The sequence below is a fragment of the Carlito syrichta genome, unplaced genomic scaffold, assembly GCF_000164805.1.
Source record: "Carlito syrichta isolate Samal-C Ts95f unplaced genomic scaffold, Tarsius_syrichta-2.0.1 Scaffold302594, whole genome shotgun sequence".
NCBI lineage: Eukaryota > Metazoa > Chordata > Mammalia > Primates > Tarsiidae > Carlito > Carlito syrichta.
Window position 1 is genome coordinate 263,504 of NW_007246690.1, and position 11,350 is coordinate 274,853.

General features: G+C 36.1%; 1 pseudogene; it reads left to right on the top strand.

Annotated features, from left to right (window-relative positions):
- Window positions 1–10,920, top strand: part of LOC103259314 — a 71,169-nt pseudogene extending 60,249 nt beyond the window's left edge.
- The last annotated feature ends 430 nt before the right edge of the window (window positions 10,921–11,350 follow it).

Below are 11,350 nucleotides of genomic sequence, written 5' to 3' on the forward strand. Positions count from 1 at the left end.
GCTAGCATTCTTCCCAGTCTCTCATATCCTCTGTTCTACATTTTACTTCTTTAAGATTAACTTTTTTTTTAAACTTCTACATATGAGTGAGAACATGCAGTGTTTAACTAGGTTTTCCTGGATTATTTCACTTAACATAATGTTCTCGAGTTCTATCCATGTTGCTGTGAATGACAGAATTTCATTCTTTTTATGGTCAAATAGCAATCCTTTATGTATATATGCCACATTTTCTCCATCCATTCATCTGGTGCTGGACACCTAGGTTGATTCTATATCTTGGCTATTGTGAATAGAGTTGCAATGAACATTGGAGTGCAGATGTATCTTTGCTATAATTATTTCTTTTTCTTTGGACAAAATCTTAGAAGTGGGATTGCTGGATTATATGACAGTTCTATTTGTAGTTTTTTGAGGAACCTCCATGCTGTTCTCAATAGTGGCTCTACTTATTTATATTCCCACCAACCGTGTAGGAGAGTTTCCTTTTCTCTGCATCCTCATCAGCAGTTGCTATTTTTTGTGTCTTATGGATAATAGCCATCATAACTGAGTATAGTTTTGATTTGTATTTCCCTAAGATGAGTGACATTGAACATTTTTCTATATATTTGTCGGCCATTATAATGTCTTGTTTTGAGAAATATCTGTTCAGATCATCTGCCCATTTTAAAAATCGAATTATTTGGTTTTTTTTTTTGTTTTGTTTTCTCTTGAGATATTTGAGTTCCTCGTATATTCTGAATATGAATCCCCCGTCAGATGACTGGTTTGCAAACAGTTTCTCCCATTCTGTAGGTTGTCTTTTCACTCTGGTTTACTGTTACCTTAGCTGTGCAGAAGCTTTTTAATTTAATGAAGTCCCGTTTGTCTATTTTTGTTTCTGCTGCCTGTGCTTTTGAGGTCTTATTCAAATTTTTCCCCAGAGTGTTGTCCTGAAATGTTTCCCCTATGTTTCCTTCTAGTAATTTTACAGTTTTGGGTTTTATATTTGGGAACTTGATACGTTTTGAATTGGTCTTTGTATAAAGTGAAAGATGGAAGTCTATTTTCATTCCAATTTTCCCAGCACCATTTATTGAAGAGCCTGTCTTCTCCTCCAATGAGTGGTCCAGTCAACTTCATAAAAAATAAGTTGGCAGTAGATATGAGGATTAGTTTTTGGGTTCTCTGTTCTGTTTTCATGGGTCTATGTGTCTATTTTTATGCCAGTATGATGCTGCTTGAGTTGCTTCAGCATTGTAGTATATTTTGAGGTTTGGTAGTGTAATACCTCCAGCTTGTTCTTTTTGCTCAGGATTGCTTTGGCTGTTTAGGGTTATTTGTAGTTTCATACAAATTTTAGCTTCCTTTTTCTAAATCTGTGAAGATTATCATTGATATTTCAGTAAGGATTGCATTGCATCTATAGATTGCTTTGTGTAGTATTGCCATTTAAACAATATGAATTCTTCCAATCCATGAGTGTGGGATGTCATTTCATTTTTTTATATTCTCTTCAATTTCTTCCATCAGTGTTTTGTAGTTTTCTTTTAATAGGTCTGTCGCCTCCTTGGTTAAATTTATTTCTTAGTTATTTTATTTTTATTGTCATTGCAAATAGGTTTGCCTTCTTAATTTCTTTTTCTGATAGTTGGTTGTTCATGTACAGAAATGCTACTGATTTTTGTATATTAATTTTGTATCCTGCAACTTTACTAAATGTGTTTATTAGTTCTAGGTTTTTTGTTTTTTTGTATGGTACAGTCTTTAGGTTCTTCTATATATCAGACTATGTTGTCTGCAAACAGGGAAAATTTGACTTCCTTCTTTCCAAGTTAGATGGTTTTTATTTCTTTCTCTTCCCATACTGCTCTAGTTAGGACTTCCAGTATTATGCTGAATGAGAATGGGCATCCTTGTCTTGATCCAGTTCCAAAAGGAAAAACTTTCAGCTTTTCCCCAGTCAGTAAGATGTTAGATGTGGGTTATTCACATGTGGTTTTTATTATGTTGAGGTATTTTTCTTCTGTACCCTATTTATTAAGAGTTTTTATCATAAAGGAATATTGAACATTGCCAAAGTCTTTTCTGCATCTATTGAGATGAGCATGTGGTTTGGTCCTTCATTCTACTGATGTGATGTCTGACAGCAGTCCTCAACCTTTTTGGCATCAGGATCTGGCTTCATGGAAGACAGTTTTCCACAGATGGGGGGATGGGTGGTGGTGAGTGGGTGGGGGATGTTCAGTCAAACCTCACTGTTAATGTTAATCTGTATTTACAGTCACTCCCCAGCACTAGCATCACTGCCTCAGCCCCATCTCAGATCATCAGGTGTTCAAGTCTCATTAGAAGCACACAATCTAGATCCCTCACATGTGTAGTTTGTTGTGGGGTTTGTGCTCTAGAATTGAATGCCATCAATGATCTGACAGAAGGTAGAACTCATGTGATAATGTGAGCGATGGGAAGTGGCTGTAAATACAGATGAAATGTGGCTCACTCATCTGCCGATCATCTCCTGCTGTGCAGCTCTGTTCTTAACAGGCTATCAACCCTTACCTGATATATGACATTTATTGATTTGCATCTGTTGAACCATCTTTGCATTCATTGAATACATCCCACTTGATTGTGGTGTGTTAACTTTTTGCTGTGCTGTTGGATTTGGCTTGCTAGTATTTTGTTGAGAACTTTTTGTATCTATGTTTATCAGGAATATTGACCTGTAGTTGTATATTTTGTTGTGTCCTTATCTGGTTTTGATATCAGGGTTGTGCTGGCCTTGTAGAAATAGTAATGAAGACTTTCCTATGCTTTGGAATAATTTGAGAAGACTAGGTATTAATTCTTTAAAGATTCAGTAGAACTCAGTAGTGAAGCCATCTGTTCCTGGACTTTTCTTTGTTAGAATATTTTTATTGCTGATTTGATTTTGTTACTTGTTATTGATCTGCTCAAGTTTTCTATTTTTTTCTTAGTTCAATCTTGGTGGGTTGTATGTATCCCAAAATGTATTTGTTTATTTTAAGATTTTGAATTTATTAACATAGTCATAGTAGGCTCTAATAATCCTTTGTATTTCTGTAGTATCCATTGGTTCATCTTCTTTTTAATTTGTGATTTTATTTATTTGGTCTTATCTTTTCCCCTATTCTAGCTAATAATTTGTTGGTTTTTGTTTATCTTTTTAAAAAATAGCTTTTTTTGATCCTTTGTATTTTTAATCTAAATTTTGTTATTTCTGCTTCGATCATTTTGATTTCTTTTCCTCTACTAATTTTGGGTTTTATTTGTTCTTGCTTTTCTAGTTCTTTGAGATGCATCACTAGGTTACATATTTGAAATCTTTCTTTTTTTTTTAAATGTAGGCACTTATTTCTATACACTTGCCTCTTAGTACTGTTTTTGCTGCTTCACATAGGTTTTAATATGCTGTGTTTCTTTTATTTGTTTCAAGAAATTTTTAAATATCATTCATAATTTCTTCCTTTACTCATTGGTCATTCAGGAGCATGTTATTTAATTTCCACGTGGTGATACAGTTTTGAATGTTCCTCTTATGATTAACATCTAGTTTTTTTTATTGTGATCAGATGAGATACTGATATAATTTTTATTTTTAAAATTTCTTGAATCCTCTTTTGTCTCCCAATGTATAGTCAGTACTATAGAATGTTCCATGTCATCATGAAAAAAAAATGTGTATTGTGAAGTTGTTGGGTGAAATGTTCTTTTCTGTTAGGTAAACTTGGTCTATGTACAGTTTAAGTCTGATGTTTCTTTGTTGATTTTCTGTCTGTCTGTCTGTACAATGCTGAGCATGAGGTGTTGAAGTCCTCCAACTATTATTTTACTAAGGTCTCTCTCTTCTTTAGATCTAATAAGATTTGCCTTACATATCTTGGTGCTTCACTTTGGGGGTACATATATATTTATAATTGTTATATTATCTTGCTGAATTATTTTCTTCATTATTACATAATGTTCGTATTTGTCTTCTTTTGCAGATTTTAACTTGAAGTCTGTTTTTTCTGATATAAGTATCAGTCATTTTGGTTTATTTTTGCATAAACTACATTCTTCTATCCCTTCACTTTCAGTCTAGTGTGTCTTTACAGATGAGGTGAGTTTATTGTAGGGAGCATATAGTTAGGTCTTTTTTAATCCATTAAGGTATATATTTTAAGTGGGGAATTTAATCAATTTACATTCAAGGTTATTATTCATAGGTGAGGACTTACTCCTGTCATTTTATTGATTGTCTTGTGGTTGTTTTTTAATATCCCCTTCTCCCTACATTCTCTCTTAATGTTTATTTTTGCTTTTCGGTTGACTTTTTCTATTGATAAGGTTTGATTTGTGTTCTTTTTCTCCTTTATGCATCAGCTCCACCAGTAGTTTTATAGTTTTACATGTTTCCATGAGGGTGGGTATCATCTTTTCACTTCCTGATGTAACACTTCTCTGAGTATTTCTCATAAGTTCGGTCTGATGGTGATTAATTTTCTTAGTTTTTACCTGTCTGTGAAATATTTTATTTCTTCTTTATTTCAGAAGGATACATTTAATGGGCATACTATTCTTTTCTGACAATTTTTTTTCTTTTTCTTTTTCAATTACTTTCAATATGACATACCATTCTCTCCAGGCCTGAAAGGATTCTGCTGAGAAATACGCTGTTGGTCTAATGAGTTCTCTTATATGTGACTTGACTATTTTTCCTCATTGCTTTTAGATTTCATTCTTTGCCTTTGATTTTAAAAATTTTGACTATAATGGGCCTCGGGAAGGACCTATTTGGGTTGAGTTTATTTGCTTTTTTTTGTTTGTTTGTTTAAGCTTTCTGGATCCGGATATCCATCTTTCAAGACTTGAGAAGTTTTTTTTGCTATGATTTCATTAAATCTGTTTCCCTTACCTCTTCTTTTCTCCTTCTGGAACACCTATAATATGAAAATTTGTTCACTTAATAGTGTCCCATAAATCTTATAGGTTTTCTTCTTCTTCTTCTTCTTCTTTTTTTTTTTTTTGTCTGCCTGTGTTATTTCAAAAGACTTATCTTCAAGTTCAGGAATTCTTATTTCTGCTCAGTCTAGTCTGTTATTGAAGTTCTTAATTTTATTTTTTATTTTATCCATTAAACTCTTCAGCTCTAGGATTTTTGTTTGGTTCTTTTGTATGATATCTATCTCTTTGTTGACTTTCTCATTCAAATCATAAATTATTTTCCTGATTTCATTGAATTGTCTATCTGTATTCTCTTGTATCTCACCAAGTTTCCTTAAGATTATTATTTTGAATTCTTTGTCAAGCATTTTATATATTTCCTGATGATTGGGATTTGTTAGTGCAGAATTATTGTTTTCCTTGGAAGTGACATGTTCCCTTGCTTTTTCATGGTTGATGTGTCCCTATGTTGATTTCTGTACATCTGGTGGAAAAGTTACCACTTTAAATTTCTGGAGTAGTTTAGTAGGGAAAGATTTATTTCTATGAATGGGACTTGGGGTATCAGTTGGGTGGGGCATGTTGGCCTTGGTTCTAGGTGAATATAGTAGTATAGTCTTCACATAGCTTCTTCAACTATAATCCACATTGGTGATGTTTGCAAGTTTCTCAGTAGCCTATGTTGAGAGAGTTTGTGGAGACAATGGCTTGGCTTTTCCAGGGTTGGCTCAATGAGCTGTTTTTCAGGTCAAGTGTGTGTGTTTGTGTGTGTGTGTGTGTGTGTGTATACAGTAGGTCGTACAAATTGGGATCTGGCTTGGTGGTGTTGGGGCAACAGGGCTGTTACTGTGGCTGAAAGCATGAGTATATGGTTTTTCAGTTGACCTGGAGGTGTGCCTTCCAGGAGCAGGCTGTGGGACTGTTTCTTAGGCCCAGGATACGGGCCTGGAGACATGTCTGCTAGGGCAGCCTGCATGGATGGTTTTCTGGCTCAGGAAGCAGATAAAAGACTGCTTAGCTGGTTTGGGAGTGTGTCCACCAGTGGTGGACCGCAAGGCTGTTTTTCAGGCCCAGGACACAGCTGCACAGCTGCTTGAAGGTGTGTTTGCCAGGGGCAGAGATGGGTGTTTCTCAGGCATGAGGCACAGTCATATGGTTTCTTGGCTGACCCGGGTGCATGACTGGTGGGGGTGACTCACAGGGCTGTTTCTCTGACTCAGGGCATGAGTATATAACTGCTCACCTGACTTGTGGGTACGTCTGCCAGGACAAATCACAGAGCAGCTTCTCAGGTCTTTGACAAGGTTGCACTGCTGCTTGACTGGCCTGGAGGCATTTCTGTGGGAGGTAGCCCATGGGGCTGCTGCTTAGACTCCGGCCTGCTTACTCGACTTGGGAGTGTGCTTGCTGGTGGCGGCTCATGGGACTGTATCTCGAGCCTGAGATGTAGTCACACAGCTGCTTGATCTACCTGGGAATCTGTTTGCTGGGGCTGGTTCTCAAGTCTTGGAAGCAGGTGCAAGACCACTTAGAGGCCCAGGAGCTGTCCACCAAGGGAAGCTTATAGAACTGTTTCTCAGGTGTTTATTGTTGCACAAAATCTTTGAGCAGACCAGGGGTGTGTTTGCAGGGAGCAGGGGAGCAGTAGGGTTGTCTCAGATCCTTGTACTGTCATGTATCTACTCCACTGGCCAAGGAACTCAGAGGCCTCTCCTGCTGGGGGGAGAGTGCATAGCAGTTTGGCTGGCTCAAGGGTGGACTTGATCTAGGTGGGACTGGCAGACTGGAAGTACAGTGGCAGTACCAGTTTCTGTACTGTGCAGGACCAGAGTCATAGCCAATCCTGGGCCCAAGCTCTGCACAGCTGGGATCGTGGCATTCAGCTACCCATATAAGCTTGGCTAAATGAAGAAGGGGCCCAGTGCTGGAGAGGTGCAATGGCTGCTGGACCCCAGAGCAGGGTGTATGCCAGAGATCGTCCTAGTCTCAAGATGGTGCCATGTTGTGGCAGCTTGGCTCACAGGGGGTGGGTGAGAGATGGGAGAACACTCTTTGTGCGCCTAATCCAGAGCCAGTGATTGTTAGTGGAGGCTTTGTCAAATATGAGTTGGTTGAGAAATTGAGATTTTTGCTTCCAGAATCTCTATCCTGTTCGATTGATTCATATGTCCATTCTTGTACCAATATCAGGCTGTTTTGATTATTGTAGCTTTATAATAAAGCTTAAAGTCTGGGGATGTGATACCTCCTGCTTTGTTTCTTTTGCTGAGGATCATTTTGTCTATTCATGTTTATGAATATGTTTGTCTATTCATGTTTGTCTATTCATGTTTATATGGAAACAGTGTTTCCATATAAATTTCTGTATTGTCTTTTTCTAGGTCTGAGAAGGATGCTGCTGGTAATTTAATGGGTGTTGCATTAGATCTGTAGATTACCCTGGGTAGAATGGACATCTTAACAAGGTTGATTCTTCCAATATATAAGCATGGAATATTTTTCCATTTGTTTGTGTCATCTTTGATTTCTTTGAACAGTGTTTTGTAGTTTTCACTGTAAAGGTCTTTCACTTGTCTTGTTAGGAAGATGCCAAGGTATTTTTTGTTGTTGTTACTATTGTGAATGAGATTGTGCTTTTTAATTGTGTCATTTAAAAATAATTTTGAGGCAAGCATATTAAATAAATATAATTTTAGAACTTTTTTTTTGTTTTACCTCCAAAAGGATTGAATTTACGTTGTTTGACCTGAATCTTTTTACTGCTATTTGTCATTGTCTATAACTTTTCCATCCCTTTACTTTGAATTTGTCTATGTCTTTATGTATTACATATGTCTCTCAAAAATAACAAATAGCTGGATTTGGTGTTTTAGTCCATTTTGATCATTTTCATCATTTAACTGAATGCTTAATAAATTTATACTGACTAAATTCTCATGTTTGGGTCTATTTCTACCATCTTACTTTGAGCTTTCTAGTTGTTTCACTTTTTCTGTTTTATTTTCTCTTTTCTTCACTTTCTAATGTTTTCCTTTTTTGTGTTCCATTTTTCTCCTCTTATTATGTTGGAAATTATGCCCTTTATATTCATTTATCAGTGTTTACCCTATCTCAGAATAATTCAAAGATCCTTAGAGCATTTTAGATCACTTCTTTCCAACCTAAATGCTTTAGTGTTAAACTATTTCAAGCCTTTCACGTTTTTTTTTATTCCACAAATAATTGGTCATTGTTGTTTTATCATCATTTCATATATCTTATTTGTTTAGATTTACCCATATATTTGCTGGTACATATTTCTATTATTTTCTCTTGAATTTTGGAAAAATTGTAATAAAATTTTTCTTTATGTTTTAACTACACCCTTTAGATATTTTACTTTGGTGCTTTGGTGAGTTTCTACTGGTTGTAAGTGATAAACTTTCTTGGTTTCGATTTTTCTAAAAGTGTCTTCATTTTACCATCATTTTTGAAATAATTTGGGGGGCACTTAATTATAGGTTTATAGTTATTTTTCTCAGAATCTTGAAGATATAATTTTACTATTTTGTGATTTTGAATGTTGTTGAGAATTTAGTCATTAGTGCTTTCATTAGGTAATCTGTTTTCTTTCTCTGGTTGCTTTTAAAATGTTTTCTTCTCTTTCTTTCTTCCTTCCTTTTAAAAAAAATCTTTGTACAGTTGACTGTGCTATGAATATGTAGATATGTCTTTTAATTTATCCTGTTTGAGGTTCATTAAGATTTCTGAAAATGAGGACTTTTGCCTGTCAACAAACCTGGAACGTTCTCAGCTATAATCTCTTCAATAATGTCATAATCATCTTCTGAAATATTTATTTGACATTTGTTATCCCTTTTCAAAATAGCCAGTTTGCCTTGCAACCTCTAATATGTGCTTCTCTTAGTTTTGAGTTGCACTTTTGATATTTCCTTTACTCTCTCTTCTAGTCTATGGATCCCTTTTTCATGTGTGCCCCATTTCCTGTTTGACTTGTCTATTGAGTTTTAAATTCAATTGCTTGTATTTGTTTACAGTTCCATTTGACTCACTTTCAATTATGCTTTTAAAAAACAGACTCTTGTTCCTGAGCCATGTTTCTCTGCATATCTTCGATGCTTCTGAATGTATTCAAAATCTACCTATTTCCTCTATCCCAAGTTCCGTTATTTGATGTTTTACAGATCTCATTCTGATGTCTGTGATTTCATCAGGTACTCATGCATGATGGAACTATTTCAGGATAAGAATAAACAGTTAATCTCCCCAGAGGAGACTTCACAGTTTTTATTTATTTTTATTTTAAAGATGCGAGGTACAATTCAGGGTTAAGTATAAAAATGTTCATTATGCAGTTACTCTTGTTGATGAGGTGTGCCCTCCCTCCCTCGGCATAATCCCACTACTGACAATCCTGCCTCCCCCACCCCTGGAAATTTCCCATTACTGACAATCCTTTTCTTATAGTATTATGCTAATTGTTCAAGGTCCACTTATGAGTGAGAACATGCGATACTCAGTTTTTTGTTTCTGTAATAGATCACTCAGTATGGTAGACTCTAGGTCCTTCCAAGAAGCTGTGAAGTTCATAATTTTGTCCTTCTCTATGGCTGCATAATATATATTTCCTTCTTTTTTTTTTCTTGTTTTACCCAGATTGCCTAGTACTGGCCCTGCCAAATGGGGATTACCTTAAATTAAATTTTGCTCTTGAGGTTTTTTGTACTACACCAATAGCAGGGATTCCAGCTTTTGATACTTATGAGGGTTAGCTTGGAACGTAGATTCCCTGGGCAAATAATAAAGCTATTGCGACTTGTCCCTATGACATACCTCACTTTCTTCCGAGGCCTGGAGAAGTCCTAGCAATGTGCTCACCATGTCATAAGTTTTATCAATATGGTAAAAGTATGATATCTAAACTGTGAGTGTCCCAATGTCTTCTCTGTTACACTTCCTTTCATATTAGGTAGTGTTGGGGTAGCCTTGGGGATTTTGGGGATCTGAGGAAAAATTGAATTGAGAAGGTAACATTTTTACTAGAATATGAAAGATGTTTTGGAATGCCTTAATAAATAGGTCATTAGTTATAGACTTCTACTTAGACTTGCTATGGTCTGAATGTGTTCCCCAAAGTACACATGTTGAAACTTAATCACACATGTAATAGTACTAAGAGGTGGGGTCTTTTAGGAGTGATTAAGTCATGAGTGCAGAGGCTTATGGGATTAGGACCCTTATAAAAAGGATCAGGGGAGTCTCCTGGAGATAGAAGCCAAGATAGAGGCCAGGGTGGGCTTTGCCCAGTTCACCTGCAAGTGTGGCCAGCAGGAGAAAAGTATCAGGCTGAGCAACTGTCCTCAGCAGGGAGGTTTGGGACACAGGTTCATGGTCAGAGAGGAGGCCCGGTCTGTGAAGGGATTCATCTTCTTGCCCTCTCCTGAGGTGGAAAGAGAAAACAAATACAAACAAAATACAAAACAAAACAAGGAAAATCCCAGTCACAACGCAGAGATGCACAGCATTAAAAGAAAACTGAATAAGATATTTACTCTTATTATAGAGCATTTGAGACTTCAGGTACTTTTTAATTTGAAATCAAGGAATGTAGAAATCAGAACTTGTAAAGAAGCCATGGATGTTAGTGCTTTGCCACAAGCAGCTGATTTCCTGACAGCCTTTATTTTCGGGTTTCAGGTAGAGAATGTACTTGTGCTCATCAGGTTCGAAGACTTCTGGCTAGAGTCTTTTGAAATTACAGATGTTAAGCCCATAAAGGGAGACCATCTGTCCAGGACAATTGGAAAAATTGTTGGCAAAGAAGGAAAAACCAGCTTCACCATACAGAATGTGACACAGAGTTGTATAGTTTTGGCTGATATGAAAGTACACATCTTTGTCTCTTTCCAAAACATCAAGATGGCAAGCACTGCCATTGGTAACCTCATCTTGGGAAATCCTCCATCAAATGTGTATGGCAATATTTGAGCTGAAGCTGACTCAGCACATCGGTTCTGGTTTCAGATCCAAGACTTGTTATCTTTTTTTTTGGACACTAAAGAAAAGATTTTACAGGTGGTCACAAGAAACCACTTGAAGAATTTTAGTCACTTGAAGTTTCGGTCTCTTCCTTCATTCTCAGCCAGAAGCACGCACAGAAAGGAAAGGTCTAATAGCATTTACACTAGACAGCTTTTAGGCTCATTTAAATATGGAAATTTAATTCTATTATACTTACACATTAGGTTTAATAATTTTTTTTTTCATTTTAAATCATATGCAACAGATTGTCATAGTTTAAAATCTTTTCCATTTGGATGAAAACCTGTTTAAGCGATTCTTCTGTGTGAATTTATAAGTTTTTACTCATAAATTTATAGCATAATTTTCTAAATGCTTCTTCTTTATAAATTTATAG